The sequence below is a fragment of the Triticum aestivum genome, chromosome 1B (genome assembly GCF_018294505.1).
Source record: "Triticum aestivum cultivar Chinese Spring chromosome 1B, IWGSC CS RefSeq v2.1, whole genome shotgun sequence".
NCBI classification, from domain to species: Eukaryota; Viridiplantae; Streptophyta; class Magnoliopsida; order Poales; family Poaceae; genus Triticum; species Triticum aestivum.
Window position 1 is genome coordinate 445251262 of NC_057795.1, and position 9036 is coordinate 445260297.

Below are 9036 nucleotides of genomic sequence, written 5' to 3' on the forward strand. Positions count from 1 at the left end.
CATCACCAAGATCAATCTATGGAGAGACTAGCAACGAGAGAGAGGGGAGTGCATCTTCATACCCTTGAAGATCGCGATGCGGAAGCATTACAAGAACACGGTTGATGGAGTCGTACTCGCGGCGATTCAAATCGTGGAAGATCCGATCTAGCATCGAACGGACGGCGCCTCCATGTTCGACACATGTACAGCCCGGGGACGTCTCCTCCTTCTTGATCCATCAAGGGGAGAGGAGAAGTTGAGGGAGAACTCCGACAACACGACGACATGGTGGTGGTGGAGCTCGTGGTATTCCTGCAGGGCTTCGCCAAGCACTACGGAGTAGGAGGAAGAGTTGGAGGAGGGAGGGGCTGCACCAGCAAGGGTGCTGCAGCCCTCCCACACCCTCTCTATTTATAGGGTGAAGGGAGAGGGGGCCGGCCCCTCTAGATCCCATCTAGAGGGGGGGCGGCCAGGAGGGGGAGACTTGCCCCCCAAGAAAGGTGGAGGCGCCCCCTTCCCCTAGGGTTTCCAACCCTAGGCGCCTTGGGCCCTTGGGGAGGGGCGCACCAGCCCACTAGGGGCTGGTTCCAACCATATTCAGCCCATTAAGCCCCCCGGGGCAGGTGGCCCCACCCGGTGGACCTCCGGACACCTTTCGGTGGTCCCGGTACAATATCGATAACCCCCGACACTATTCCGGTGACTGAAACTGGACTTCCCATATATAAATCTTCACCTCTGGACCATTCTGGAACTCCTCGTGACGTCCGGGATCTCATACGAGACTCCGAACAACATTCAGTTACCACATACTAATTCCCATATCAACTCTAGCGTCACCGAACTTTAAGTGTGTATACCCTACGGGTTCGAGAATCATGCGGACATGACCGAGACAGTTCTCTAGCCAATAACCAACAGCAGGATCTGGATACCCATGTTGGCTCCCACATGTTCCAATCTGATCTCATCGGATGAACCATGATGTCGGGGATTCAATCAATCCCGTATACAATTCCCTTTGTCAATCGGTATGTTACTTGCCCGAGATTCGATCGTCGGTATCCCAATACCTCGTTCAATCTCGTTACCGGCAAGTCACTTTACTCGTTCCGTAATGCATGATCCCGTGACTAACTACTTAGTCACATTGAGCTCATTATGATGATGCATTACCGAGTGGGCCCAGAGATACCTCTCCGTCATACGGAGTGACAAATCCCAGTCTCGATTCATGGCAACCCAACAGACACTTTCGGAGATGCCTGTAGTGTACCTTTATAGCCACCCAGTTACGTTGTGACGTTTGGTACACCCAAAGAATTCCTACGGTATCCGGGAGTTACACAATCTCATGGTCTAAAGAAATGATACTTGACATTAGAAAAGCTCTTAGCAAACGAACTACATGATCTTGTGCTATGCTTAGGATTGGGTCTTGTCCATCACATCATTCTCCTAATGATGTGATCCCGTTATCAATGACATCCAATGTCCATGGTCAGGAAACCATGACCATCTATTGATCAACGAGCCAGTCAACTAGAGGCTCACTAGGGACATGTTGTGTTCTATGTATTCACACATGTATTACGGTTTCCAGTTAATACAATTATAGCATGAACAATAGACAATTATCATGAACAAGGAAATATAATAATAACCATTTTATTATTGCCTCTAGGGCATATTTCCAACAATCTTCCTGTTTGATCCCTACTTGTATGGCTTACACCCTACGCTTATTTTGGAAAGGCTTGCTGGTGCGCGCACCCTTGGCACGAGCGCATTGAGGAATGAATCCTTAGCAGCCTGCTGGGGGTGTCGCTGCCGGCAAGACACCTTGCCGCTCTTAGTGGGGCCACTTGAACTGCCGAGCAGACTCGAAACAGCACAAGGGTGCCACCAATCGTGACAGGGTTCCTTCGCGTGCTGGTTTCCCATACAAGAATCAAAACCATTCGAGGAAAATAACCTTACATTTAAAAGAAAAACACTTAAGGTTTCGCGTGACTTAGCTTTTTGTTGCTGTGTTCTTTTCCGCAAAAAGTCACTTCAAACGGAGCATGTTGGTACCCATAGTCTCTATCACCCCCGGCAAAATTGGATGCAAGGGAAACCTTTATCATTTAAGAAAAAGAAAGAAGAGAAAATAGGGATATGGAACCTTGGCAGTTCATCAGTCCTTGCTGAAAGCACCGGTAGCACAATATCCTGGATATTCCAGGAGAGTTGCTCATTGGAATGCCATCTTCAGTCTCCACGCGGACTGCGCCAGGCCTGGTGACTCGTATTACCCGATAAGGGCCTTCCCACTTTGGCATCAACTTGTTGGAATTCTTGGCGGACTGAGTGCGCCGAAGACCAAGGTCGCCTTCCTCAAGGCTTCGGGCATGAACCCTGTGGCTATGGTAGCGGCTCAAGGCTTGCTGGTAGCACACGGCTCGCACATCAACCTGAAGACGATCTTCCTCAAGGAGCATAGCATCATCTTGGTGCTACTGCTCTTGCTCAAGCTCATCATAAGCGAGCACTTGGGGTTGACCCGTATATGAGTTTTGTGGGGAGGACTGCTTCTTCCCTGTACACCACGGAGAAGGGCATCTGGCGAATGGCTTGATTTGGTGTCGTCCTGATTGACCAAAGAACCGCTGGAAACTCATCAATCTAGCGTCTTCCTCATTTGTGCAGCCTTTCAAAAGTTCTTGTTTTGAGGCCCCCCAGCACTTCACCGTTTGCCCTTTCTTCCTGGCCGTTGCTTCTTGGATGAGCAACAGAGGCAAAACATAGTTTGCTGCCGAGGTCCTGGATATACCGCATGAAGGTGTGGCTTCTGAACTATGTGCCGTTGTCATTGATGACTCTGTTTGGCACACCAAAACGGTAAACTAGTTCTTTAAAGAACTTGACGGCTGATTGCGCTGTCACCTTTCTCACTGCTTCCACTTCTGGCCACTTTGTGAACTTGTCGATTCTGACGTACAAGTACTCAAAGCCCCTGGCAGCACGGGGAAAGGGGCCCAGTATGTCGAGCCCCCAGATCGAAAATGGCCAGGAAAGAGGGATCGTCTGAAGAGATCGAGCTGGCTGATGGAGCTTCTTTGAATGGAACTGACATGCTTTACACTTGGTTACTAGTGCAGTTGCATCCTGGAAAGCAGTGGGCCAAAAGAATCCTTGACGGAATGCCTTGCTGGGAAGAGCTCTTGATCCAGTGTGAGAGCCACATATGCCTCCATGTATCTCTGCCAATAGCTCCAGTCCATCCTCCCAAGGAATACACTTCAATTTCACTGTGTTCGGTCTTTTCTTGTGCAAGACATCATCCACAAACTAGTACATGTTGGACCGACGGGCTACTTTCTTTGCTTCTTCCTGTTCCTCAGGGAGGTCCCCTGTTTGGAGGAACGAAACGGTGTGATGTGCCCATGCCGGAGCCTGAGGCTCGACGACAAGGACTAAAGGCATGTCTGCTGCCGTGGGAGCAGTTATCTCTATGGCAAGAGCTTGAGGCCCTGACGGAGCCTGCTGCTCCCCGGCAAGCTTGGGGTCCCCGTCAACTTCCTTGCCAGCGGCTCCTGGGAGCTCAGCGGGAAAGTACTTGCCGGGCCTGACTTTCTTCGCTTATTCTATCGTGACGATGGTTCAAGGATGGCTGAGTTAGTTGGAGCACAAAGGTCCCTGGTTCCACAGGTAACTTGAGGGCAGCACTCCTTGATAGGTCGTCGGCAATGTTGTTCTCTGCTCGAGGAACATGCTCTGCTTGCATACCATCAAAACGCTCTTCCAACTTCCTCACTTCATCTACATAGGCTTCCATCAATGGGCTCTGATAATCTTTGTTGATTTGCTTGATGACGAGTGGTGAATCACCTCTGACGATGAGCTTCCTAATCCCGAGGTCTGCCGCAATCCTGAGACCGGCAAGCAGTCCCTCATACTTTGTAGTGTCGTTTATTGATCTCTCCCAGGGAAAGTGCATCCGGATTATGTATTTGAGGCGCTCTCCGATGGGTGCAACAAGTAGCACACCAGCACCGGTGCCTTGCAGCAAGAAAGCCCCATTAAAGTACATAATCCAATCACGGCTCGTTTCCTTGCCGGGGAGAGTGGTCTCCTGAATTTCCTCGTCAGGCGTCGAGGTCCATTCTGCAATGAACTCCGCCAAAGCTCTGTTCTAAATTGTCGAAGTGCTTTCAAACCTGATACCAAAGCTTGACAGTTCCAACACCCACTCCACAATCCTTCCGGTTGCATCTGGGTTGTGCAAGATCCGTTGCAACGGGAAGTGAGTGACGACGGTGACCTCATGTGCCTGAAAATAGGGACACAGCTTCCTCGAGGCCATAAGAAGGCCAAAGATCAACTTCTGCATACCAGAGTATCTTTATCTAGCCCCCTGCAAGAGGGAGCTGACAAAGTAAACTGGGTGCTGCATCATCTTTTTCTTCTGTATCACTTTGTTCGCTTGCGCAGATCCTGCCTTGCCGGCACCAAACCCCGCCGGGGGTCTTGCCTTGCCGGCACCAGACCCTATAGGGGAAGGTTCTGGTTCATCATCTGACGACCTCGCTTCTACCGCTGCTTCTTCCTCAACTTCTCTCTGCGCCACTAGCACAACACTGACCACTTGATTCGTTGCCGCTAGATATAGCAGCGGCGGCTGTTGCAGTTTAGGCGCAACTAGTATTCGTGTAGAGGAGAGGTGCCTCTTCAAATCTTGCAGTGTTGTCTCCGCTTCCAGAGTCCATTTCATTGGACCTGCCTTTTGCAAGATTTTGAAAAAGGGCAGGGCGCGCTCAGCATATTTGGAGATGAACCTACTTAGAGCAGCAATGCAGCCAGCAAGCCTACGCACATCTTTGACTTGTCTTGGCGCCTCAATCTGCTCAATCGCCTTGATCTTGTCAGGATTTGCTTCGATTCCACATGGAGACACAAAGAATCCGAGAAGTTTGCCGGATGGGACACCGAACACACACTTTTCAGGGTTGAGCTTGAGGTTGATCTTGCGCAAATTCGCAAATGTTTCTTCGAACTCTTGCATGAGTGTTGCCTTGTCCTTGGTTTTGACCACTATGTCATCCATATAAGCTTCCATATTTCTATGTAGCTGGGGCTCAAAACCAACTTGGACTGCTCTGGCAAACGTCGAACCAGCGCTTTTCAACCCGAAAGGCATTCGTATAAAATAATACGTACCACATGGTGTGATAAACACGGTCTTCTCTTCATCTTCCTTTGCCATGAAGATTTGGTGGTATCCTGAGTAGGCATCAAGGAATGATAGCAGGTCACACCTGGTAGTGGATTCCATGATCTGGTCAATGCATGGCAAAGAGAAAAGGTCCTTTGGACAGGCTTTATTGATATCTGTATAATCGATGCACAGCCACCATTTCCCGTTTGCCTTGCGCACTACCACCGGATTGGCCAACCATGTTGGGTGGAGCACTCCTCTAACCAGGCCTGCTGCTTCCAACTTCCTAATCTCTTCAATGATGAACTGTTGCCATTCCAAAGCTTGCTTCCTGACCTTCTGCTTGACGGGCTGCGCATGAGGACAAACAACAAGGTGGTGCTCAATCACCTCCCTGGGAACGCTGGGGATTTCAGATGCTTGCCATGCAAACACATTGGCATTCGCCCACAGGAAGGCAACGAGCATGCTTTCCTATTTGCTGTTGAGGGTGGAGCTTATAGTGAAAGCTCTTCTCGTGCCGTCCTCCTTGACAGGCACCTTCTTGGTCTCTGGTGGTGCTGCTTTTGATTTCTTGCTCTTGCTGGTGGACCTCTCTGGCACGTCCTCAATGGGAATGCAGCACTCCGAGGAGGCACACTTTCCGGAGTGAGTGCATGAGGCCTTGCCGAGGCTAGAAGTCTTGCCGATGACTGAGGTCTTGCCGGTCTTTTTCCCCTCGGGAGCTCCAGTGGCAGGAGCAAGTGCTTTGACGGCAGGTGCTACAAGTACCTCCCGAAAGAGTTGGTCGACACAGATGAGCGCATCTTTCTTGTCGCAGCCGACATTGATGATGCTCATTGGGCCAGGCATGTTCAGCGTGTTGTAGGCGTAGTGTGATGCTGCCATACATGGCCAAGGATCCTGTTATACGACAATGGGATTACGTGACATCAAAGACGATCTTCTCTGTCTTGTAGTTCAGGTCACCACCAAATGTAACTGGTAGTGTGATCTTCCCCTTAGGCTGGCTTCTCCCCGGATTGATCCCTTGGAACATGCCCGTTTCTTCGAGATCTCCATCAGGGATTTGCAACCTCTTGATCAACTTTGGGCGAGATCAAGTTCAAACTAGCCCCACCGACCACTAGCATTTTTGTCACTTTGAGGTTGTGAATTGTTGGTGAAACCAACAATGGCAAGCACATGACTGCGGTCCTGTAGTCAGGGTGATCCTCGGCATAAAAATGATAGGCGTGTTGGACCATTTCAGTGGCTTCTGGGCATCAATCATTGGATCCGTCGCATTAATCTCGCGTGCCCATTGTTTAAGTTGGCGGTGAGAAGAATGCAACAAGGCACCTCCATCAATCCACATGACTTCCGTGGCTTTCTAAAACTCGTGCTCGCTGGACTCGTCATCATCCTCATGATCATCATCTCCCTCTTTCTTGTCACGGCCTCGAGGAGGCCTCTTTTGTTGCTTATCCTTGCCGCGGCGACCCCCTCGGTCACCGTGCTTCTTGTCGGACCCCTCAGCACCATCCTGGCCTTTTCCTTTGTCTCATCTTTTGTACTCAGCTTTCTGCCTCTCCATGAGCTGCTCAACTTGCCGGCAGTTTTGGAGGTCATGGCCTTTGGTGCGATCGATCTTGCAGTATTGCTTGTCGGAGCTCTCCGGCTTGTCGGCAGCCGCCAAGGCCCGGCAGGCGTCACACCGGACAATCTCCTTGCCAGGGTCATCAACCTTGTCCTTCTTGGCAGTGCCGGGGTTGCCGGATTCCTCGATGACAAGCACGGTCTTGCCCTTGCGCTTCCTGTTGCATCGTCGGCCCTTCTTTGTCGGGGTGATGATGTCTTCATCTCCAGAATCGCTTCCTGCGTCAGCATCTTCGCCAGGGTACTTCCTTCCTTCTTCAGCTCGAGCACATCTGTCGGCCAGAACATAAAGCTCGGCAACATCCGTAACCTTGTTCATCACCAGCTCTTCACGCATCTTACGATTGCGCATGTTCTGATGAAACACGCTGATGACAGCGGCAGGATGAATATCTGGGATGTTGTACTACACACAGTTGAACCTCTGTATGTATTTGCGCAAGCATTCGCCATCCTTCTGGGGGATGAGACGCAAATCACTTGCCTGGCCAGGAGCCGTGCGGCCTCCAGTAAAGGCGCCAACAAACTCGCGGCATAGATCCGACCAAGAGGAGATGGAATCTACTGGCAGGTGCATCAACCATGACCTGGCGTTGGGCTTGAGTACCAACGGGAAGTAGTTGGCGAGTACCTTGCCGTCTCGAGCCCCAGTTGTCGGTGTCAAAACCGGCGGATCTGGGGTAGGGGGTCCCGAACTATGCGTCTAAGGCTAATGGTAACAGGAGGCAGGGGACACGATGTTTTACCCAGGTTCGGGCCCTCTCGATGGAGGTAATACCCTACTTCCTGCTTGGTTGATCTTGAGGATATGAGTATTACAAGAGTTGATCTACCATGAGATTGTAGAGGCTAAACCCTAGAAGCTAGCCTATGATTATGATTGTTGTTGTCCTACGGACCAAACCCTCCGGTTAATATAGACACCGGAGGGGGCTAGGGTTACACAGAGTCGGTTACAGAGAAGGATCTACATATCCGAATATCCAAGCTTGCCTTCCACGCAGAGGAGAGTCCCATCCAGACACAGGGCGAAGTCTTCAATCTTGTATATTCATAGTCCAACAGTCCGGCCAAAGTATATAGTCCGGCTGTCCGAGGACCCCTTAATCTAGGATTCCCACAGTAGCCCCTAAACCAGGCTTCAATGACGATGAGTCCGGCGTGCAGATTGTCTTCGGCATTGCAAGGCGGGTTCCTTCTCCGAATACTCCACAGAAGATTTAAAACACAAGGATTGTGTCCGGCTCTGCAAAACAAATTCCACATTCCACCATAGAGAATACAATATTCCATAGATCTAATCTGCTGACAGCTTTTCATAGCACGACGTTATGCCATGACCTGGTCATTATTCGAACCGTTTTCATAGCCTGCCGACGCACATATCGTGAGGCGGTTTTATCAGCACGTCTTGTCGAAGCAGAGATCATGTTCCCCCCATTGCGGGATTCGCATTAATACGGGCGCAGGTAATCCAATTATGCCATCGATCGTGGCGCTTGGGGGAATGAACATTTTTAGCGGGCAAGTGGGGAGGCGCAGGATCCTTGCTGCCTTTATAAGGGGATAAGAATCTTCCCTTTCACCCACGCCCGTCTCTACTCATCCATTCCTTTCCGCTTGAGCCCTAGTGCCCAAGCGCTCCTCTTCTCCGCCCAAAAAGGCTTCTCGAAGATGTCCGGATCTGGAGCAGGAGGCAAGTAGATGGCCTCTACCGTCCGGGAGAAGGATATCAAAAAGCTTCGGGGGGCCAGGTATCTGGCCAAGAAAATTAGCCACCATCTTCTGACGGCAGGACAGATCGTCCCCACCCCGGAACCCCATGAGAGGGTGGTATTTCTCCCTCATTTTGTCCGCGGGCTAGGGTTTCCCCTCCACCCATTTGTTCGCGGCATCATGTACTATTACGGGATTGATTTCCATGATCTATCCCCAAATTCCTTCCTCAACATCTAGACATTCATAGTTGTGTGCGAGGCATTTCTCCGTGTCCCACCACACTTCGGCTTATGGCCAAAGATTTTTAATGTAAAGCCCAAGGTAGTGAGTGGCGAGCATGCCGAATGCGGAGGCGCCATGGTGAGCAAGATGCCCAATGTTACATGGCCGACAGGGACTTTCAATGATTCCATCAAGGAGTGGCAGCAGCAGTGGTTCTACATCACCGAGCTGCGTGGCAAGGAGTAGACCGTCGTTCCGGAGTTTAGATCCGGTGC